We start from the raw sequence: 25,575 nt of genomic DNA on the forward strand, positions 1-25,575 counted from the left end.
AATATCATTATCTAACTCAAACAATATAAGAAAAAACTGCTTAAAAAACGAAATCAAGTACATAATCAATCCTGTTAATTAAAAAATTTTTTTTTTTCGTAATTATTTTTTGCTACAGAAAATTTCCTTTTTCTTGCTCTTTTATTTTCTCTACTTGTTTTTGAAAAATCATTGAACACAGCCAATTCTCATTAGCTAGCAATTTGCTGCTTCCAGTCTTTATGCTCCAGTTGAAAGAGTTGCAAAAGCAATTAGTTGAAAATCTGATTTTTCTTTCGTTTTAACTTTAATTTCTTTGGTTAAACATTTTTTCTTCCTCTTTACGCCTACCAAGATCATTGCTAAGTTTGTTCCAAATGCTGTACAAAAAGATTGCAACAAAAAGTGTTATCGGGCGGAGCGAGTTACATAGCTACCCTGCAATAAATGCGTTTAGTCTAGGATGTATCCGGAATGAGTCGCAAAGGAGTATGCTACTTATGCCAGCTTAGATATATTTGCATGCGTTGAGCTTTTGCCTTTTGTTTGACCATATCCTGTGAAGAGACCACTAATTGTACCCATTTACACCCGAATGGGGACCAGCCCCTTTGTAAAATCCCCTTTGGAAACGAATGAAGACGAACTCCTTTTCATAGTGTTATATTTCGGATGATACGTCGATATGAAAATTTTAAGCGAAAGGCTTAAACTTGCAAAAGATTGTTAAATATATCTTAGTAAAAATATTATTTAGTTGCCAACACATTGCAATAGATATGGGTCGACGATAATGCAAAATTTGATCCAAGTATTTTAGGTTCGGTATAAGGCTTCGCATTTTTCTCAAATAATTCAATTAAAACTCCTGTAATTTTATATTATTCTACTCATTTCGTTGCCATTTTTTATGATTGATCCCATCTATACCCAAAACGGACTAGAGGGAATCAATTATGCCTCAATGTAGACAAAAGAGATCAACTGGACACCATTCCTTTTAGGAACTAATCGCACGATTTTCTGCAGGGAAGGATACTGGAATACTCGAATAATATAAAACGAAAATTGTTTTGGTTTTAATGAAATTTATATAAAAAGAAATACAAGAAATTGAAATAATTGAAATATGTACAAATAAAGAAATAGGGAAACTTTATCATTTTCTCACGAAGGAACTTGCCTATTGAAAAAAGTATTGTCCTTAATTATAACTTTCATGAAAATGAAATGGTATATTAATTTCGTCACGAAACCCAAAATTGTAAGTCCTTAAAGGAAAATAGATAGACCCACCATTAAGTATACCGAAATAATCAGAATGAAGAGCTGAATTGATTTAGCCATGTCCGTCTGTCCGTCTGTCTGTTTGTATGCAAACTAGTCCCTCAATTTTTGAGATATCTTGATAAAATTTGGTGAGCGGGTGTATTTGGGTGTCCGATTAGACATTTGTCGGAACCGGCCGGATCGGACTACTATAGCATATATCCTCCATACAACCGATTTTTCAGAAAAAGAGGATTTTTGTCATATCTTACTCAATTTAACAGATTGAAGCTTCAAACTTCACCATATAATTTCGTATATTGCACATATTGTTGCCTGAAAAAATTTATGAGATCGGTCGTATATATAGTATATATCCCCCACAATCGATTGTTCAGATAAGAAACTTTTCGTAATTACTGCCCTATTTTAAGAGCTAGAGGCTTCAAATTTCAACGAATGCTTACGCATATAGCATATATTGTTGTTTGAAAAAATCATGAAGATCGGTGGTATATATAGTATATATATATATTTTCGCAATTTTAGCCCCATTTTAACAGCTAGAAGCTTCAAATTTCACCGAATGCTTACGTATATGTCTAAAAAATCATAGCGATCGGTTGTATATATAGTATATATCTCATACAACCGATTGTGCGGATAAGAAACTTTTCACAATTTCTACCCCATTCTAACAGCTACAAGCTTCAAATTTCACCGATTGCTTACGTATATAGCATATATTGATGTATGAAAAAATCATTGAGATCGGTGATATATATAATATATATATGATGGTATATATGGTATATATATTTTTTTTTTTGCGATTTCGGCCCCATTTTAACAGCTAGAAGCTTAAAATTTCACCAAATGCTTACGTCTATAGCATATATTGATGTATGAAAAAATCATTGAGATCGAGGGTATATATATTATATACTTCATATAAACTGCCATTTTTGCCCCTTTTTTACGGCTAGAAGCTTCAAAATCCATTAAATTTCATCAAATAGTTACGTTTAGGTCATATAATTTTGAAATACGTGACTCGTAGTCATAGTTTTTACAGGCAGACCACAAAAAACGTGAAGCTTTGCATCTTCATACAAAGTACCTACCTATTTTTTATTTTATATTTATCTTAAAAACCGTTTGGTATGTAGATCTGTTCACTATATATTTCTTATCTGTTACAACCGATTATTCGGAGATTACGAACGGGATAAGATTATTGTTCAGCCCCATTCATGAAAGGTATGAAGTCTTCGGCACAGCCGAAGACAGTGCCGTTCTTACTAGTTTTAAATTTATATCTATTGTTTCTAAAATTAATACTCAAAATTTGATAAGGAAGGATGCATTGGGAATAGTGAAACAAAAGCTCATCCCTGCTTTTTTTCTTAGACTGCAGATATGGTCGTTAAATAATTAAAAACATCTTCCAGTATAGGAGGCGTTTCAAACCATTTTATAGGAGAGGCCCTTCCTTTTAAGATCAGCCAACAATATAAAAAAAGTGCCCTTCTAATATTCGATTCAAGTTACTTTTGATCAAAATCGTTTGCTATTTACTGATATTAGAGAAAAATTGCAAAGTTTACAAACGACGATGGTTACTAGGATATTTTTTTTGAATTTCACTTCTTTATCAACTAGTTTCTCGGGAGCTGAATATTGATCTCGAATCTCCAAAATTCATAGCAGTCAAAAGGGTAGATGTTTTTAACCACTCAGCCATATGAATGCCCCACTGCTCCCTTTGGTCTCTAAGTATTGCCTTTGATATTCCTTTTATTCACCATTTAGGAACACACTAATTCTATATGTTATTTAATCCTAATTTCGCGGAATGTTTTAGGCGCACTTAAAAGCTTAGTAACAATGGATTTTTACAGTATTGCTTTTATTAGCATTACTTCCGCAATTCACTATTATATCTATTTCTACTTTACTTTACTTTATACTAATGTAACACGTTATAACTTGGAGGAGTGATCCTCCTTTAATATAAAAAATAAAATAAAAAAATAAAATCAAATAATCCTACAAATATACTGGAAGGGACAAACTTGCTTAGGAAAATGCTTTAGTATCTCGGTGAGCGGATTAATATAAAACAAGCAAGGAAGATTAAGTGGAGAGCTATGGTGACAACATAAGGGAAAATAACAATGTAGGAAAATGTACCGAGGGTAACCGTGAAATGTGCTTGTATGACATGTGTATCAAATGAAAGGTATTAAAAAGCATTTTAAGAGGGAGTGGGCTCTATAGGTGGATGCCATTTAGGGATATAGCCATAAAGGCGGATCAGGGTTGACTCTAGAATTTGTTTGTACGATATGGGTATCAAATGAAAGGGGTTAATGAACATTTTAAAAGGGCGTGGGGCTTAGTTCTATAGGTGGACGCCTTTTCGATATATCGCCATAAAGGTGGACCAGGGGTGACTCTAGAATGTGTTTGTACTATATGGGTATCAAATTAAAGGTATTAATGAGGCTTTTAAAAGGGAGTGGTGGTAGTTGTATATGTGAAGGCGTTTTCCAGATATCGACCAAAATGTGGACCAGGGTGACCCAGAACATCATCTGTTTTATACCGCTAATTTATTTATATATGTCATACCACGAACAGTATTCCTGCCAAGATTCCAAGGGCTCTTGGTTTCGCCCTACAGAGCTTTTTCATTTCCTTCTACTTAATATGGTAGGTGTCACACCCATTTTACAAAGTTTTTTCTAGAGTTATATTTTGCGTCAATAAACCAATACAATTACCATGTTTCATCCCTTTTTCGTATTTGGTATAGAATTATGGCATTTTTTTTCGTTTTTGGTGATTTTCGATATCGAAAAAGTAAGCGTGGGCATAATCGGATTTCGGCCATTTTTTACACCAATACAAAGTGAGTTCAGATAAGTACGTGAACTGAGTTTAGTAAAGATATATCGATTTTTGCTCAAGTTATCGTGTTAGCGGCCGAGCGGAAGGACAGACGGTCGACTGTATATAAAAAGTGGGCGTGGCTTCAACCGATTTCGCACTTTTTCACAGAAAACAGTTACCACCCTAGAGTCTAAACCCTTACCAAATTTCACAAGGATTGGTAAATTTTTGTTCGACTTATGGCATTAAAAGTATCCTAGAAAAATTAAACAAAAAAGGGTGGAGCCACGCCCATTTTGAAATTTTATTTTATTTTTGCATTTTGTTGCACCATATCATAACTGGATTTGAATGTTGACATAATTTACTTGTATACTGTAAAGATATTAAATTTTAAGTTTAAATTTGACTTAAAAAAATTTTTTTTTTTTAAGTGTTTTATTAAGCATACATACAGTAATAGGAGTAACGTTCCTGCCAAATTTCATCATGATATCTTCAACGACTGCCAAATTACAGCTTGCAAAATTTTAAATTACCTTCGTCGAAACGGCTGGTGTGCTAGTATCGTCTTCGTCTCCGTCTCGTTAAAACCTTGGCAGGTCTCCAAGTACGTTCTAAGCCACGTCACCATTAAGTTGGTGGTGCAGGCTCAGTTGAGATGATTCCTGATTCACACCGAATTCTGGCGCTGAACACAGACTCTCATAAGGACCTATGTCAACCCTCGCGTGGCGTCCCTGCACATGCAAAGATAACCACGGGAATCTAAAACGGCGAATGCACATCGGGCGGAGATAGCGGCTTGGAGCGGAGACCCAACTGAAAAGAAATGAGCCAAGCAATTGAAACGCGTAAAAGTAACGAGGTTAATGATAGCGGCGTAACCGCTTTTCAAAGGAGTAGCAAGGTGCTCCGATCGCCGGTGTTAAAATCCACTAGCAATGCGACAATAGCACCAGCAGAGAAACAAGGTGGCGGGTCAGCAATGGCCAGGGACACCCCACGACGAACGCAAGGGGGGACAAATGCTAGGGAAAATAGTAGGAAAATAGATGCTACCTCATCTACCCCTGGACAGCAAGGTGACGGCAATGACGGGAGGGAAACCCCCGTATGCGGTGCAACACCGAGGAGGACAAGTCAAGTTGACCTCCTCGAGTATGCAAGAGTTGTGCTGCGCAGCATGCAGGCTGCTGCGGCCAAACAGAAAAATGTGTCGATGGACATAACGAACGGCATGGCACAACTTGAAGAGACACTGAGTCGCACGCGCTCTTTATTAGAGGGTAAAAGCGAAGAGTACACCGAACCGAAAGCGGCTCGTGTGAACAAAAGAGCACGAACGAACTCTGGCTCGTAACCGGGGGCCTCGGAGGCGAAAAAAAAGTGCGATGAGGGTTCTGCGAAGACAATCTCGGTCGAGGCCTGGACGACCGTAAGGAAGCGGATAGCCAAACCACGCCCTGAGAAAGAACAAAGGACACCACCTGGAGAAGCCAAGAAGGCAAAAAGAAAAGGCAAGCCCAGAAACAGACGGGCCGCAACTTTCGTAGTTAGACCAGCCCAGGGAAAGAACTACGCCGAAGTCGTAGGAGCCATCCGGGGCGAGCTTCGGCCTGAAGATACAGGGAACGTCATACGCTCCATCCGAAAAACCAAATCCGGGAGTGTACTTATCGAAACTGCACGTTGCGGCGATAAATCAGCGTTCATCCAAGCGATAAGAAGCGCTGTTGGAAAAGCGGGCGAAACCAAGCAGCTTACACGGCGAATGCGGATAGAGGTGCTGGGCATGGACTGTCTGTCAACCGCCGAAGAAGTTGCCCAGGCTGTTAGGAAAGCTGCTGGCGGGGAAATGACGGGGCAGGTCCGTGTGTCTCTTTTCTCGGAAAACCAGAGTGAACAGAAGATGGCAGCCATTGAAGTGGACGAAGCTGTTGGCGTCCTTTTACTAGCCAAGGTCAAGATCTGTATCGGCTGGCTGCAATTCAGGCTTAGACAGAGGGTACACGTGCAGCGATGCTTCAGGTGTCTAGGCTGCGGACACCAAAAAGCAGACTGCAAAGGCCCTAATAGATGCAGTGCTTGCTGGAAGTGCGGAGAGAGTGGCCACCGGGCCTCGGCCTGCACGGAAACTCCAAAGTGCTTTTTATGCCAGTCAGAGAAGGTCGACCACCTTCCTGGGTCTGGAGCATGCAGCACCTTCAGGGTGGCACTCGCTGCCGCAAAGGCCAAACAGGCGCGCAAGTGACCAGGTTCATCCAAGGCAACCTGAACCGAAGCAGGTTAGCCAATATCTGCTAGACCAACTGGTTCTTGAAAACAGAGCCAGCTGTGCCATCACCAGCGAACCTTATAGAGTCAGGAGTGACTGGAACGTAGACTTAACAGGTGCTGCTGCGATCTGGATCCTAGACGCTGGCACCCACGTACGAAGCCGTGTTGTCGGAATCGGCTACGTACGCGTAACAGTGGCGCACACCACACTAGTGAGCTGCTACCTGTCCCCAAACGATCCAATTCAAGGGTTTAAAGATAAGCTAGAACTACTCGAAGACGATTTGTGTGATGAAACCGGTAACGTGGTCGTCGCTGGAGATTTCAATGCTAGGGCTGTTGAGTGGGGAATGCCCCAGACAAACTCCAGAGGAAGGCTAGTGCTAGAAATAGCTGCCCGACTTGGATTAGTCATTCTGAATACCGCCACGACTCCGACATATCGGCGACCAGGCTTTGGAAACTCTATCCCTGATATTACATTAGTATCGGAAAATCTGCTGTCAAAGGCGGCTGGATGGAGGGTGATGGAGGATATCGCGGGTAGTGACCATAACTACATCACCTTCCATCTTTATGACTCAGGGCAAAGTCGGACAGAGAGACCGCCGCGTATGAACACAAAATGGGACGCCTCTAAGGTTGACGCTGCAAAGTTCTCCGCTGTTGTACAAGCGAGCACACGACAGATAGTCGACAGTGCCGAAGCGGCGAACGCTACGGTAGAAGCCACCATGCGTTGCCTGAACAACGCATGCAAGACCTCAATGCCACGAAAAGGGCTTAGGAGAGGTAAAAAACAAGTGCACTGGTGGAGTAGCGAAATCGCCGAACTACGCAGGGTATGCCACAGTAAGCGAAAGCTGGCAACCCGCGCACGCAGCAGGCCTGACGCGCTAGAGCATGCGGAGGCATACAAAAGAGCAAAAAAGGTTCTCTGTGCCGCCATAAAGCAAAGCAAACTTGATAGCTGGAAAAAGCTTTGCAAAGAAGTTGATCGTGATCCTTGGGAAGGGTATAAAATAGTAAAGGGAAAATTCCGCCCACCGAACCAAACGATGAATGAGGGAATGATGCGAAGTATAGTAGATGCTCTGCTTCTCACTCGCACAAGCAGAGAGGGTGACCACGTCACCCAAGAAGGCCACGACGTGCAGCCGTTCAGCGAAGGTGAGCTAAAAGCTACCCTACACAGAATGAAGCCCGGCAAAGCGTCAGGATCGGACGGGATACCAGCTGAAGCAATAAGACTGGCTGCTAAGAGCAGTCCTGAGTTGCTGTTCCACATGTATAACAAATGCCTGGAAGCCAGGATCTTTCCTACAAGGTGGAAGACAGCGCACCTCGTGCTAATCCCGAAAGGGAAAGGAGACCCGAACTCCCCATCGTCTTTTCGACCATTATGCATGCTCGACACAGCCGGGAAAATTATGGAAAGCCTCCTTAAACAACGGCTGATAGCAGCCATTGACGATGGAGGTGGTCTGTCCCATCGGCAGCATGGGTTCCGGAAAGGTCACTCCACAATAGATGCCATAGCCGAGGTTATAAATGCGGTAAGGAAAGCCGAAATCGCGTGCCACCAAGCTAGGCCGGTTGTCTTACTGGTCACGCTGGACGTGAAAGATGCCTTCAATTCCGTCAGGTGAGACGATATGCTCGATGCGCTGAAACACTCTTTCAAGGTACCTCCTTATCTACTAGCCATATTAGGGGACTACCTAAAAGATCGCTGGCTCACATACGAAACAAACCAAGGTCAGAGAAAGGTGAGGATAACAGGCGGAGCAGCCGAGGGATCGGTGTTAGGTCCCGACCTCTGGAATGCTTCGTATGACAGCCTCCTTCGGATGCACATGCCAGAGTGTGCTTTTCTTGTCGCTTTTGCAGACGACGTGGCTGCCGTAAATACAGCACGGAACTTCGAGCTGGCGCAGCTTAAGTTAAACCAAGTAATGCGCAGTGTAAATAGATGGATGAGTGACCATGGACTTCAGCTCGCGACAGCGAAAACTGAGATCGTAATCCTCACGAAGAGACGAATTCCCACCATTACGAATATGATGGTTGGAGAACAACAAGTACAAACACGCAGCTCCACGAAATACCTTGGGGTGAGGCTAGATAGCAAACTAACCTTCTCGGAACACTTTCAAGAAGCCTGTGAGAAAACTGCACGGACCATAGGATACTTAAGCCGATTAATGGCAAACACAGGCGGGCCAAGGCCATGTATAAGAAAGGTGCTTGCTTCCGCTTCGGATTCTATACTCTTGTACGGTGCAGAAATTTGGGCGGATGCAATGAAATTCCGAAAGTATCGAGCAGCTATTACTTCTATCCAAAGCAGAGGGGCGCTACGAATTTCCTCAGCTTACCGCACGGAATCCGCAGACGAAGTCCTTGTTATTGCGGGAGCCATACCGATACATCTTCTCGCTGAGGAGAGGAAATCAATTTACCACCTCCGAGGAGAAGTACGTAGAGATGTTGCTGCCGCGCAAGCGCGAAAAGATTCTATCCGACGCTGGCAACAGCAATGGCTGCAGCACTGCAGGAAAGTGGACCAGGGACCTGATTCCCGAGCTGGAGCCATGGTTAGAACGGCCACATGGAGAGGTCGACTTCTACCTGACACAGTTTTTAAGTGGCCACGGCTACTTCCGCGAATAACTCCACAGGATGGGCAAGGTTGAAAATCCGAATTGCTTATAATGTGGGCTCATAGGCGACGTACGACACACCTTTTTCGAATGCGAACACTTCGCACAGCAACGAAGAAGAGTGGAAGTAACACTAGGCGACCTATCCCCGGGCAGTGTCATCCATAAAATGACCTGAGGAAATGACAGATGGGACATGGTCAGCAGATATGCAAGGAATATTCTCCTCGCTAAACGGAAAGATGGTTGCTTAGCCCAATAACGTGAGAGTAGCCAAAGAGCTCACGTAGCGCGCTTCCGTCCCGAAGTTATGCTAACCGCGGTCCCAGGTGCGGAAAATTCCCGGGCCGTGGGAGGTTAGGTTTTAGTGGGTAGCCCATGAAAAGAAAAAGAAAGGAAGTCCTACACTCGGAGAGGCTCGCTGCTACAGAGAGTAGCACCGAGGCTTAACAAACCGGTTAGTGCATAAAGCATTTCCTCCTTCCACGTAACAAAAAAAAAAAAAAATAATAATAATAATAATAATTATAATAATAATAATGATATTAATAATTATAAAAATAATAATCATAATAATAATATTAATAACAATAATAATAATAAAAAAAAAATAATAATAAAAATAGGGTGAAGGCTGAGCTCAGGGCTCCACCGGGGTCACAAGGTGGCGGATCGTGAACGGCCTCTAGTAGGTAAGCTGCGAATAACCAATAAGCAGTCCCCGACCAAGAGCGACCATAGAGAGGGGCGTGGCGCAAAAGGCCAAACATACCCAATAAATCTTGGTGGCAGGGCGAGTAGGTGCCGCCCTAAAACTTCAATAAGCATCCTCAGGATCGAGCCCAGTAAGATCCTGACGGCGAAAACTGGAAAATGTTACGGAAAAGATTGCTTTGGGCTGGCATGGACAGTATTCTACCATCTTAGTAGCGGAGGGTACACCTCGTCTAAACGGAAGGTAGGCTAATATCGTCTTCGTCTCCGTCCCGTTAAAACCTTGGCAGGTCTCCAAGTACGTTCGAAGCCACGTCACCATTAATTTGGCGGTGCAGGCTCAGTTGAGATGACTCCTGTCTTATGCCGGATTCTGGCTCTGAACACAGACTTTCATAAGGACCTGTGTCAACCCTCGCGTGGCCTCCCTGCACATGCAAAGATAACCACGGGAATCTAAAACGGCGACTGCACATCGGGTGGAGACAGCGGCTTGGAGCGGAGACCCAACTGAAAAGAAATGAGCCAAACAGTTGAAACGCGTAAAAGTAACGAGGTTAATGATAGCGGCGTAACCGCTTTTCAAAGGAGTAGCAAGGTGCTCCGATCGCCGGTGTTAAAATCCACTAGCAATGCGACAATAGCACCAGCAGAGAAACAAGGTGGCGGGTCAGCAATGGCCAGGGACACCCCACGGCGAACGCAAGGGGGGACAAAAGCTAGAGAAAGCAGTAGGAAATTTGATGCCACCCCATCTACCCCTGGACAGCAAGGTGACGGCAATGACGGGCGGGAAACCTCTGTATGCGGTGCAACACCGGGGAGGACAAATCAAGTTGACGTCCTCGAGTATGCAGGATTTGTTCTGCACAGCATGCAGGCTGCTGCGGCCAAACAGAAAAATGTGTCGATGGATATAACGAACGGCATGGCACAACTTGAAGAGACACTGAGTCGCACGCGCTCTTTATTAGAGGGTAAAAGCGAAGAGTACACCGAACCGCAAGCGGCTCGTGTGAACAAAAGAGCACGAACGAACTCTGGCTCGCAACCGGGGGCCTCGGAGGCCAAGAGAAAGTGCGATGAGGGTTCTGCGAAGACAATCTCGGGTGAGACATGGACGACCGTAAGGAACCGGAAAGCCAAACCACGCCCTGAGAAAGAACAAAGGACATCACCTGGGCAAGCCAAGAAGGCAAAAAGAAAAGGCAAGCCCATAAACAGACAGGCCGCAACTTTCGTAGTTAGACCAGCCAAGGGAAAGAACTACGCCGAAGTCGTAGGAGCCATCCGGGGCGAGCTTGGGCCTGAAGATACATATACCGTCATACGCCCCGTCCGAAAAACCAAATCCGGGAGTGTACTTATCGAAACTGCACGTTACGGCGATGAATGAGCATTCGTCCAAGCGATAGGAAACGCTGCTGGAGAAGCGGGTGAAACCAAGTAGCTTACACGGCGAATGCGGATAGAGGTGATGGACATGGACTGTCTGGCAACCGCCGAAGAAGTTGCCGAGGCTGTTAGGAAAGCTGCTGGCGGGGAAATGACGGGACAGGTCCGTGTGTCTATTTTCTCGGCAAACCAGCGTGAACAGAAGATGGCAGCCATTGAAGTGGACCAAGCTGTTGGCGTCCTTTTACTAGCCAAGGGCAAGATCTGTATCGACTGGCTGCAATGCAGACTTAGACAGAGGGTAGACGTGCGAACACCGAAAAGGTTCCCTTATTTCGAAATTAGTTCTACACTGCTTAAAAAGATGAGGTTTGTAATGGCTCGACACTCGTGGTGGGACGTTAAAATTTACTTCGTTCAAGAGAATTGGGCTACAAATCATTCCATTCAGTAGTTAGCCATAAATAATACGCTTAGCATTTCTCTACGACTTGCAAGAGTTCGGAGATTGATAAGCTTCAATCGACTAGTATAACGTGGAAGATTATACGCAGAGTCCCACGGAAAATAACTTAAAAAGAAAAGTAGATATTGCTTTTGTACTGATTTAAGTCTATCTGCATGAACTTGATATTTTGGATTCCAGATTATTGATCCGTATTCTAGTATCGGTCTAACTAAAGTGCTAGAAAGCAGGGCTGCAAACCGCCTCGAAAATCGAAGCGGCTCGGTTCAGTGGTTCGAACCACTCATGCAAAATTTGAACTGGTTCGTAAACCGGCTCTCGGCTACCTCTGAACCGCCGAACTGCTTCGGTTCAAGTGGTTCAAATGTTTAATACTAGTTTCAGTAGTATACAAAATTTGAAATTCGTCACTTGGGATCTGGGTGAAACCAACCATCGATATGTACCTACTAAGCAAAATACAGTTATTGAGATCAAATCCATGTATATATTTATTTATAAAACTTATCAAAACGATTTGCTGATTATTATAAAATGTAAGGAACGAAAATAGTAGAATGCATGACTATACCTATAGGGAGTATTTAAAACGCATATATTCTGCACATAAGAAAGTAGTCGTATTTTTAAGAGAAGAAAGTCTATTAAATTTGCAGCTTTCGATATACATACAAAATATACATACTAAATTTTAGATGCGAGATTACTACACAAACTAAAAGATATTCATGAAAATGTAAATGTCTTCCTAGCTTTTGTTAGGCATTGAGCTTATAAATGTTGATATACGGTTATGTGAAAGATAATATGGTCTCCTGTTAAAACGATATTGAACCCAAATTATGTTTATTTATTAGTTTTTAATAATTCCAATTTAAAATATCCTTCTAAGTATAACACAAACTATATATATATACATTTCAAAACTTACACGAAGCTCCAAAAACTAACCAAATTTTCATCAGTTTTCCAGACTTAAAAACTTTGAAAAATTTTCTGAGTGTGCAGTTTTGTAGCTCATCTAACTGCAGTTTAATAATGTGCAAGTTTCAAGAGGGTGTTCGCATTTTTTCCATACACCGCATGAACGAAATTTGTATTTATATGGAAGATATGGGCAACACCCTCGGGGAATTTTTTTTTACAAAATTAATGGTAATTCTCATCTATTTTAAACTTGCACACTATTGCACTACAATTGAATAAGCTTCAAGACTGCACATTCAGACATTTTCTAAAAACTGTTAATAAGAAGTTTCGAAAATTGATACAAATTTTATTAACTTTATAATTATACATAAATGTATGTGGCTTGTGTTATAGTTCGGACTATGTAATAAATGAACAAGAAAGAACGGGACTGTCTTCGTCTGAAGCCGAATACTTCATACCTTTCATAAATGGGGCTAATTTTATCCCATTCGTAATATCCAAATAATCGGCTCTATAAGATAAGAAATATATAGTGAAAGGATGTACATACCTAAGCAATTTTTAAGATAAATATAAAATAAAAAAAAAGGTAGGTACTTTGTATGAGGATGCAAAGTTTCACGTTTTTTGTTGTCTGCATGTAAAAACTGTGACTACGAATCACGTCTCTCAACAATATATGACGTAAACGTAATTATTTGATGAAATTTTAAGCTTCTAGCCGTAAAAAAGGGGCAAAAATGAGAGTTTATATGGGGTATATAATATATGTACCACCGATCCCTATGATTATTTCAGACAACAATATATGCTATATACGTAAGCACTCGCTGAAATTTGAAGCTTTTAGCTCTTAAAATAGGGCAGAAATTGCGCAAAGTTTCTTATCTGAACAATCGGTTGTATGAGATATATACTATATATACCACCGATCTCTATGATTTTTTCAGACAACAATATATGCTATATGCGTAAGCATTTGGTGAAATTTGAAGCTTCTAGCTGTTAAAATGGGGCAGAAATTGCGAAAAGTTTCTTATCTGAACAATCGGTTGTATGAGATATATACTATATATAACACCGATCTCTATGATTTTTTCACACAACAATTTATGCTATATACGTAAGCAATTGGTGAAATTTGAAGCTTATAGCTGTTAAAATGGGGCAGAAATTGCGAAAAGTTCCTTATATTAACAATCTGTTGTGGGGGATATATGCTATATATACGACCGATCCCATCCATTTTTTAGACAACAATTAGTGCAATATACGAAAGCATATGGTGATGTTTGAAGCTTCAATCTGATAAATTGACCAAAATCCTCTTTTTCAGATAAATCTGTTGTATGGAGGATATATGCTATAGTGGTCCGATCCGGCCGGTTCCGACAAATGTCTAATCGGACACCTAAATACACCCGCCAACCAAATTTTATCACGATATCTTAAAAATTGAGGGACTAGTTTGCATACAAACAGACAGGCGGACAGACGGACATGGCTAAATCAACTCAGCTCTTCAACCTGATTATTTCGGTACACTTAATGGTGGGTCTATTTATTTTCCTTTAAGGACTTACAATTTTGGGATTCGTGACGAAATTAATATACCATTTCATTTTCATAAATGGTATAAAAAATGTTATAAATGAAAAATGAAAAAGCTCTTTCATATACAAAGTTGTTATGCAACGGGTTCGAACTCATTTTGTAAATTTGTTTATTTTTATTACTATCAAAAGTGACAACTCACGGCGTTTCCATCGAGAAAAAATGTATGCAATTTTATCTTAGCATTGTATTTTCAAGCAAAGTGGTGAATTAAATAAGTTAAGTGATTTTTGTTGAAACTCTATTTTGAACCGATCCGAACCGTTTTTTTGGGTGGTTTTCGGTTCGGTTTTTGGAGTTAAGAAAAAAAACGGTTTGGTTCGTGGTTCGGTTCCAAGCCCTAAAATAGTGGGTGGTTCGGTTCATGAACTGGTTCGTTTCGAAGCGGTTTGCAGCTTTGGTAAAAAGTGCTTTAGTTACATAAGGGTAACTAAATTCTTTGGACCACCGTTTCACGAATGAAAGAATATCTCTAGCCTTATTGACAGTACCATTATTATGAAAGTTGAAACTAAGTTTGGTATCTATCGTGACTCCCAAGTACAATTATAAACAAACGCATTCAGTTACGTCATGCCTCAGTTGTTGTAAAGTTTTTCCCAATTGCCTTCTTTTGCATATATTATCTTCTACACATCACATAATTCGTATGTAGTTATGTGTTGAAATTATGCATGTTTGTAAGGCGGTTCCATAGAAACTTTGTATTTTTATTGCTGTTTTTTGTTCTATTTATAGAACTACAACGAATTAACCAAATGTTGTCTCTTTATATGAATTAATCGGGGATTGCCCGTATTGCATTAAATGTATGAACATTTATTTCAAGCAATTATTAATTTTTATAATTTATTTAATAATTTGGGAAAATTTAAACAACGTGACATCAGGACGGACAATGCGACAGGTGTTTCAATATACCTTGTAAATCTCTTCAAAGCCTTTTCTCCCGGGAGTGGGAGTCGAACCCGCACTCCTACGATAGTTGAAATTGTTGTAGTTCTATAAATAGAACAAAAAACAGCAATAAAAATACCAAGTTTCTATGAAACCGCCCTACAAACTTGCATAACTTCAACACACGAATTATGTGATGTGTAGAAGATAATATATGCGAAAGAAGGCAATTGGGAAAACTTTTCAACAACTAAGGCACGACGTAGCTGAATACGTCTGTAACCATTTCAACTATCGTAAGAGTGTGGGTTCGACTACCACTACCGGGAGAAAGGCTTTGAAGAGATTTACAAGGTATAATCGAAACAGCTGTCGCCTTGTCCGTCCTGATGTCACGTTGTTTAAAATTTTCTCAAATTATTAAATAAATTATAAGAATTAAAAATTGCTTGAAATAAATGTTCATACATTTAAAATAATACGGGCAATCCCCGATTAATTCGTATAAAATTTTTTTCATTTTGTTGTTATATTTTAACTTGGAAAATGAAACACTATTGATATAAAGCTCTTGTTTGCAAAGATATAGCTTATTTTATTCGTCCGCGACCCTTGTAAAAATCTTTTATATAAAAATATAAAAAATTTCGTTAACTTTTCTTCGAAGCATTCTCTATAGCAAAGGAAACCTCTCTGTCCACTTTTGTTGTGATAGGTTTAACGGGTTTTTATTTATGATTAATAATATTTGTAAAATTGATTTTATCACAAGTGGGCGGCGCCTCGCCCATTTTCAAAAAAATCTATAGTCTTAATATTCAATAATCAGGTTTTGTGTGTTTTCCAAAATGTTATATATGTATAAAGTGGGTGTGGTTATCATCCGATTTCCCTCAATTTTAATAGTAATGGGAGATGAGCGCAAATGAACCCATATACGAAATTTCAATATTTTATTCCCAATATTTACTCAAATATCGTGTACACCGACGGATGGACGGACAGATGGATAGACATGGCTAAATCAATTATTTTTTCATCCTCAGCATTTTGATATATGGAAGTCTAAATTTATATCGATCCGTCTATGCCCGTTATATTTCCAAATTCTGTGTGCATAGCACGCTGAGTATAACAAGATTTAGCTCGTGTAGCTTTAACTTGAATTTAGATGTATTTTTCTTATATCAAATTCTTGAAATCTTATTTTTTGTTTACACGTCTCAAAACAGACAAAACTGATTAAGTTTCCCCATTATACTTTTCATTAAAAATATTGGTTCATTGTGCACGTGTCTACTTTATAACACAGTTCAACTTTGCAACCACATATGGGCAATTCCTTGGTAACGGACGCGAAATTCGCACGCATTTCAACGTGCGTAAACGATTCACAAGAAAAACTCAAGCTGGTTTATACTGCTTTCATTCGTGTATTTATATGAAACTGTTGAATACACCAACAAACCTATATCAACTTTTAAAATTCATATCTTGTTGAAATCAGGATTGATTTTAGATTTTTCTCAGGTATATATAAATTAAAAAAGAGATACAGCAATTTACATTTTCGTAATTTTTTGTAAAATTTCTCTAACATCTCCATTCATCAATTAACAGTTTATACACTGCTGATAGCGCAAAATTACCTCTTTCTGACACATATAATATATATATATATATATATACTAGTAGACCCCGCATACGTTTTTCTGCCCTGAATTTGGTCGACCTGCATACATTTTAATAAGATTTTACCATCCAACTTTGCCCTCTCCTCCTCTTCACTTTTTCTTAATCCTTTTATTCACTCCTCCCTCATCACTCCGTCTCTTTTTCGCTTCATTTATCTCTGTCTTCATCTCACTCTATCTCTTTCTCAGTCTCATTCTCCTGTCCTCTTTTCTCTTCTTTCAAGTTGAACTCATTTTTTTCTTCCCTTATTGCCAGTCCCAGAGGGTGGTATGTATTTTGTTCCAGTCCCATTCCGTGCCCCAGTCCGTCTCTGGTTTACTTTCCTTAAAAACGGATCGCAATTCTAGTAAAAGCATATTTATATACCAAATCGAATAGGACGTATGTAAATGCGGCTTCGCATGCATTTTTATTAATTTTTATTAATGCGTCTAAATCAAATATCACAATGAAAATTGCTTTAAATCTCTCATCAACAGCTTTCATTTATATTACAGAGACATTCTAGGGGTATCCGAGCTCACGTTTTGTCCCATATCTTGAGACCCTAGTCACCCAGCAGTGAAACATTTACTCTGTACTAAAGCATACTTCAACAGCTTCAATTTGATGCCGATAATGTAAAAACATATCCTAGTGTTACCCTTATCCACGTTTTGGCCTATATCTCGAGACGCCAGTCACAAATAGGTATGAAAATTACCCTCTACTAAAGAACTCATCGACAGCTTTCATTTGTTATCCATATGCTATAAACGTAGTAGTACCCGGGTCCACGTTTTGGTCTATATCTCCAGACCCTAGTCACACAGGGGTACGAAAATTACCCCGTATCAAAGTACTCATTAACAGCTTCCACTTGATAGCCATATTGTACAAACACAACCCAGGATCCCAGATCCACATTTTGATCTCAAGACACTGGCCAGAACGAGATAAAAATGTCCTATTACCGTCTCCTGGTGCTAAGCTACCTCTTGACCAACTTTCACCCAAACCGGTTCATTCGTTCTTGAGTTATAAATAGTGTAAACATCACCACTTTCTTTTATATATATAGATACATATATATATGGATCAACTAGTGGAATAGAGGTAATGGACTCGACACATTTTAGACAACAATAAAAAATCATACCCGAACTTTCCAGAAAAATTGTAGTAAACAGGCCAATGTAACACCTGAAAGCTTTTTTAATTTCAAGTCGACGTTTGCTTACTCGAAAAATAATAAAGATAAGGGCAGGATCAATTTATAAACCTCCGTTTTATAAAGTTTTTTTAATGCTAAATAAAAGTCTAGACAAAATTTTATTAAAAGCAAAAAAAGTCTAACCACTTTTTATTTTCGGTTCGTGATGGACCTTACTTGGGATTCGCCCACATATAAATAAACAAACAATTGCAAAGAAATTTTGTTTTGATAAAGTATATCAAAATGCGTCAATTCATTTCGCTAGAATAAATTAATAAAATAAATAAACACATTTGATTTGTTTTTTTGATAGAGCACAACTTGTTTATTCAGCTAATTAAATCAAACAAAAAGCAAGTAAGGATGCCTAAGTTTGGGTGTAACCGAATAGTATATACTCAGCGTGAGTTTGAATTGCACGGTTCTTTTCAGATGAATTACTTTTTCGAATTTCGTTACGAGAGTATTTTGTTTTTTTTTGAGGTTCTAGATATATTTGTAATGCTTGATCGGAATAGGGGCGTGGCACCGCCCATTAAAAAAATTTCTCCTAATTTCCTCTTACAATAAATCTTAATAAGTGAAATATCATTGATACCAAACTTTTTTTCGCTAAGATATAGCTAAATATTCTAGTCTACGACTAGCTGGCGTGGTTTTTAACAGATCCCGTCCATTTTTCTTAGAAATATTTCATACTATAAAGAAAATATGTATACCCAATCTTATTACGATCATTTAATTTTTCTTTGAGAATAGAAAATTGATTGAGATATAAAATTATTTAGTCATAAAAGGGCGGTGCTATGCCCATTTTCAAAAATTAATATTTTTCCTTTTTCATGGCTAAATCAATTCCTTTTTCATCCTCAGCATTTTGATATATGGAAGTCTATATTTATCTCGATTCGTTTATGCTCGTTATGTTACCAAAGTTAATACATTCTGTGTGCAAAGCACGCTGAGTATAACAAGTTAGCTTTAACTTAAATTTATATGTATTTTTGTTATTTCAAATTCTTGAAATCTTATTTTTTATTTACACAACTCATTTAGGTATAAATAGCGCCCACAAAATTTATTTCGGTGTACTTTATTCTTAAAGGTAGAAGAAGTTTTAAACGAAAATGAATTTCGCACTGTTCTTTCTCCTGCTTAGCTGCCTCTTAAGCGAAACGAATTCGAGGACTATAAATATAAGGAGCAGCGCCCATTCAGTAGCAATTTATTTTTGTGGTCTCTATAAATGTGGTGGTTCCCTAATCAGTGAAACATCGGTGGTTACAGTGGCACGTTGCGTAGCAGATAGACTTCCGATTTATCTCAAAGTTAAAGGTGGTGCAACCCGTATATACGAAGAACAAGGGCAAGGAAGCTTTGTGGAGAGCCATCATATTCATCCTGGGTATCCAGGAAAATATTATTATGATATAGCTGTCATTAAACTGGTAACACCCTTTAATACTGATACTGATGCAGTAAAAACAATACCATTGTACGAAGGAAATTTATTACCGGACACATGGTTGAGAGTTAGTGGATGGGGCTGGACAGATCCAAACCATGTGAATGATTATCCTATTCTCCAAACTATGCGAGTGCAAGTAATGGATTGTGCGTTTCAACAAAGGATTAGCCAAAATGAGCTTATGATGACAGATATAGTCTTTTCAGCTGAAATGAGTAGGACAGATTTTTATTTGGTAGATGCTGGATCAGGAGGAGTTTGTAATGGAAAACTTTGTGGGGTGGTACTAAGCGATCGAAATTTCGTTTTTCCTATTATATTTGCAAATGTAACAAGTACAGAAGTTCTAAACTTTATAAGAAGGTGGATGTAACTGAAAGGTGTTATTATAAACTGACTGTTGATTGGAATATCACCCTAACTCGACTGAGCGCCGAATTTCGAAACATTTTGAAATAGGGCGTTTTCGAAATATGGTGATATTCCGCTCAGTAGTCGTAATGATATTATTTTTTTCATTTACAATGTACAGATAAATTGTTTTAATTCTGAGTATATAAATATTTTTTATTGTATGCAATGGAAGTGTGGTGCATGTAAATGAATTAAGTTGTGAGACCAAACTTTGATCAAAACTTTAAAGATCCCTCGTGTATGAATAGATCACGAGATGAAAACAAAATGAAAGAATGACTACTTTAAGGTCCTGGTGAACTCTGTTTAAAACAGCTGATCCAACGAATTCTATAGATGTCCATTTAATCGGATATTGAAGCAATTCAATAACGCCTTAGTCATATTGATACCATATCCAACCAATTAGTTGTTGGTTTTCCACCATATCCATAATCTATCAATTTTTGCGTTGGCGAATTTATTCATATTTTGGGTATTGTATTTTTCGTTTTGAAATTTCTGGTATTTTCTATTTTATGAAGTTATGAAATGTTCTAGATTAAGGCACCAATAAGCGATGCAAATATATATTTATCTATGATTCATTGAAAATATGGTTACCTATTGAGCGTTATCAATATGGCAAGTTTTCCAGGGCCTTTAAAGAGGCGATATTTAACCAAAATAGAATTTTACTTTGGCAATAGATGTCGCTGGATGTCGCACTTATCGAGCTTTTAGAAAACGCTCGGAAAGCAGTGCCACTATTTACAAAAAAAAATATTTGGCGGCTTTTACCTCATGGGAATTTAACGCCTAAACTTCGCTTCCAATTTGCGTTGTGCTTCTTTTTAGTTTCTCCTACAAATTGGAAGGACGGCACCTACATGTATAATGCCGACAAATGTACACTCGGGGTATTTGCAAAACCATTGCTTAGGGGCAATCCCGCTAAGAAGACCGTGTTTTCCAATCGAAACATCGTTTTTCTACGTTGTTAATGTTACTTTGCGAGGGACTTTAACCCAAGACCTTCAATGAGCTTGGCGAAGCTATGTCTATGGTTAATTCTCTAGAAAACTAGATTAGAGAACTGGGATAGAATCCATTAGAGAACTATTTGGAAAACGATGCCGTCAGATTTATCGATTATTTGTAGGACATGATCACTCTTCCTTCGTGTTATACAAAAGTATGAAAAATAGTTAAAAGTTTTGCCAAAATATTGGTAGTTGCTAACCCAGTTTTTCATTTCTAATAATTAAAAGTTGTAAGCGAAAATTATAAAAAAAAGTTTAAGAGCGAAAGTGGCAAAATGTGGCATACTATTTGACTGGTATTAGGAGGAAGATGTGCTGTCATCTTTATTTCAAATCAATGCAGAGCTAAATACTGAAGGAATAAGTGACAGCGAAAATTTCGTTTAGGTTTGGTCATGATGCAATAAACCACACAGGTGAAGTCAATATTACAATAAAAAGAAAAAACAATTTTAAGCATTTCCTTTAAACAAATGGATAAAAATAAGCGAAAAATGTGTCCTTATATAAAGTAATATTTTTTCTAAACTTTGATTTTAAAATCTTGTCATAGAAATTGTAAAAATATTTAGAGAGATATAAAAATATAGAAGTGGAGCGCGCATTACTTGGATTGAAAATTTGGATAGAAAAGGAGTCAACTTATCAATATATATATTCAATTAATTGCGCTTTAAATTCTCATCTAATTATTTAATCGTGCGCCACCTAACAGAATTTTTTCTACTTTTGTTGCATTGTCTCGGTGTCTTAACTTATATGTGAGGTTTCATGTTTGTGGATCAGTGAGATGTTACTTAAAAATCGATCTCAAAATTCCAAAATTCCAAATTTTTGCCTAATTATTTCGATCCCTGCGCCAACTAACGTTAATTATTTCCCTTTTGTTGCATTGTCTTGGTGTCTTGACCTCTCTGTGCTGTTTTACGTGCGCCACCTAACGATATTTTGTTTCTAATTTTGTTCCTTTTTCGCGGGGTCTTAACCTATATGTGAAGTTTCACGTTTGTAGCTCGATGACAAGTTACTTAAAAATCGATTGCAAGATCTTCAAATGCGGGCAAGCATTCAACCGGCTTAATATAAAGGAAAAAATAAATTTAAAAAAAATGTTTTCGTACATAAAAATCAATGAGAGCAATCCCCGCTTAATTATACGAAGTATATAAATTTTAATAACAAATCTGTAACTTTGTGATAACTTTTCGATAAATAATCGTTAAATTTTCGATAAATTTCTGGTAACAAATCGATAACTTTCTTATAATCTTGCTGGCATAAGCCATTCCACTTGAGCTAATATAACCAGAACTTTTCGTCACTGTGGATGTGGATGTAACATAAGCTCTGTGAAGTTAGGACAAAAGTTAAGGTAGAAGACTCTGAATTGATATTCCTACAAAAATTGAAGATAAACACGCCTTTGCTTTAGTAAAGCTTCTCCTGCACAAAGCAGACAAGCGCTTTTCGGCCTATTGTGGTGCCATTCGTAATAGCTCCAGTTTTCTATACCATAAAAAGGACATTAACCATTAACCAATGTGATGATTTTGTTGGGCGGCCATCGTTTTTTATCGATAACCATGTAATCGGATAGTATTGGGCTATTATCGAATGATTATAAGAGTGTTATCGAAGTTTTATAGGTATATTTTCGCTAACAACTTTACATAAGAGTTATTGGTAAATTATCGTTTATTCGGATGCTTTTATTCTCAGTTTGCTATCGATAACTCAAATTCTTATCGTTTTGTTATGAAACAGATAATGGTTTCATTATCGGCTCATAAATAGCTGGACAATGCAAACATTTTTAAAAGCGGTTTTCTACGGGCGTTAGGTGCTCAGGAAACATGAACCATGAGCAATGTGTTGGCTTGGCATGGCGTCCATCATTTTTTTTATCGATAAAAACGTAATATAAATTTTATCGAATTATTATTGGCGTGATATTGACAATAATATCAACAACACACAGGTAATCAGTTTGTGATTGGTTTGATATTGGCTTAATATAGCTTTGTTTTCGGCTAAGACCGAGATTCCGATCCGACTCAATTTATTTTTATAATTTACAAATAACTAATGATGGGTTGTGTGGCGGTTATGAGGAGTTGGTCAATTTTTTCATTCCTTTTTGCATTAAAATTCGAAAATACATGCTTTGTATTCCCGTCATGGCCTTACCACCGTAAAACACTTCAACATTAATTTTTACCTACGCTAAGTATCTCGTTCTCTGTGCTTCAGGAGGCTTCCTAATATAAATGCGAGGACTTTTCAAAGTACTACTCCTTTCGCTTCTTCAATTTGCAATCAGGAGCTGAACGAGAGCTGAAAACCATTTAATTCTTTTTGTTGGCACTGCGATAATCCTATTGTAGAACATTCCGTTAGGCTGAACTGGCTGATTCAGTATAGAGCTCAGAGGAAGTTTACCGATATATGAACTAATATTATCTATTATTAACGAATCGCCAGGTTTTTGCTTTGTTATAAGCCATTCCCTACCGAATTTTTTATCTGGTTGTGTGAGTATGAATGTATGTATTAGAAATATACGCCGCCGATAAACGCTGCCGCCGCCGCCGATTTTAGTCGTTTTTTGCACGCCGCCGCCGAATTTCAAAAATATCGGCGCCGCGGCGGCGGCGGCGTTCGACGCGGTACTATATTTTCTACTCATTTAAGACTATCTGGGCCATTTATTGTTCATGCCGAAAACGGATATAGTCGAAAGGGGTATCGACGGATGCGCATCACTGCCAGATATAAGAATCCAGTTGCGAAATGTAACTTTCTACCCGTTCAAAAATAATTTAAAAAAACTGGCGCTTTCAATGCCAGATTAACACGGAATTTGCATCACCCAATTCATCAAGTTATTAAAACAAAACACTAAAAGAAAAATTATATAAAAAATATAAATACTCACTTTGCATAATTAAAAAAAAAATTAATAATGAACAATGAATTCAAATAGAATGACCCAAGGCGAATATGATTTCAAAATGTCCTCAAGTTGTAAAAAAAAGCAAATTACCCAAAAAAGGTTCCGATTTTGTTAAAAATTTTATATTGCGAATGGCTGAAAGAATAAGCGAAATAAGTGGGGCATAAACACTCCTTTGAAATTATTCTTGCCTCATACTTAAGTTGAGGATATATGTAGGTATGAGACGGGTTTGAAAAATCACTTGGGCCTACATTCAAACATCTGTTGTTTATTTGCGAAACGCCTGAAATGTTAATTTTGATTTTCACACTTCACCCTTCAACATTAAAGCCTCCCGGTTTGGCATTTCCTAAAGTTGGCTGACCTGTCCAAAACTAGGCTCTTGGAGTGAATCACATTATAGCCTGTCAACCACGTTTAAATATCACCACGTTTAAATATCACCACACGTTACGGCTCCTTTTAAAAATGTGAATACGTAGGTGAGGCTTTGTCCTTCGATAGAACAATCAAAGTGGTGAAGCAAAAGCTTTCCCAAGATAGTCGAACTAATGACCGTGGTTGGCACTACCCTAACGTAGTGGACAGTCGATCTAGTCATCCACAATGAGCTTTTATATCATAAGGCCGGAAAACCGCAGTTAATATCTTTCAACTTAAAATCGGTCGACTTTCATTCTAAAATATCGTTTCGATTTAACGAACGCTATTGAAATCAATGTTGTGAATACAAGCGTCTCCAAACTTTCGTCTACATTTAAAAAATTGTATCCAGGGTCCTTGTCAAATTTTAATTATGTAGATGCGCCGAGGATTATACGATTTTCACCCGTGAGTTACGCAATGATATCCACTTAGATGCTTATGATTTCGAGGGCAGCATCCTTGGCCGAATAGGCACTACCACGTTTCAAGGTGTTTCTCTGGTGTAGCTCGGCAGCATAGCGCGACAAAAACATCCGTGGGAAAGTCTTCGGAGCTACACCTAGAGCTTCTAGGCAGTGACGCCGACGAAGGAATGAGTTCGAATTCGCAGTCGTATAGCTTCTGTGATGTCATATGGTGTGAGGGCCAGAAGGCGTGGTAGCGACTGGTAGTCGGGATTGCTACTGTACGCACATCGGGAATTGTAGCTCCTAAAAACAGCCGAAAAAACTGGAGGCTACCTGTGCCACTAGAGTCATGAGTATTAAAAGACCATTAATAGCAACTGTAAGTCGCCTTTGTGCGTGACCGCCAAGGAGCCACAAACTACGCTTTGCTCGAGATATACAGACAAAAGTGTGACCATTTTATGTATCTCTATTTCTTTTCAGCAGACGCAGCAATTCCAAAGACCAGGGTTAGGTTCGAAGCCTCTCTGGATTAAGTGGACGAGGGACAATGCCTCCGCAAGGAGCTACTCCTGAAAATGTTTGAACGATCTGCGAGATTTGGAGGCAAATCCCCAGATCTTTCCGAAATGGCCAACATGTTGTTTTTCTTAAATACATACAAACAAAACCTTTCCTAAATATTATATTTTTAAATAGAAAAATCAAGTTTTTTAAAGTAATAACACCGGCGTATGCCAGCGCCGCCGGTATATAATAAAGCCTACGCTGCCTCCGCCGATAAAGTGATAGGCGTAAACCTCTAGTATGTACATGGTGAAATGTTTTTAAACCATGCAAGTTGTACAGTTGTCGCAATTGCTTCTATTTGTCAGCGTTGTTGTTTG

The 25,575-nt window shown here is 38.8% G+C and overlaps 1 protein-coding gene across 15 annotated transcripts in view; it reads left to right on the top strand.

The window, feature by feature from the left end:
- Window positions 1-25,575, top strand: part of kek2 (kekkon 2) — an 894,871-nt gene that overhangs the window by 780,972 nt on the left and 88,324 nt on the right. Inside the window, exon 1 of one of the 15 annotated variants that reach the window (XM_067767649.1) lies at window positions 13,962-14,145. The exons of the other annotated variants lie outside the window; for them this stretch is intronic. The gene's annotated coding sequence lies outside the window, so the exon portion shown is untranslated. Of the gene's footprint in view, window positions 1-13,961; window positions 14,146-25,575 lie in introns of those variants that run through there. 15 annotated transcript variants of the gene reach the window in all.

Source organism: Eurosta solidaginis, chromosome 2, assembly GCF_040869045.1.
Source record: "Eurosta solidaginis isolate ZX-2024a chromosome 2, ASM4086904v1, whole genome shotgun sequence".
NCBI lineage: Eukaryota > Metazoa > Arthropoda > Insecta > Diptera > Tephritidae > Eurosta > Eurosta solidaginis.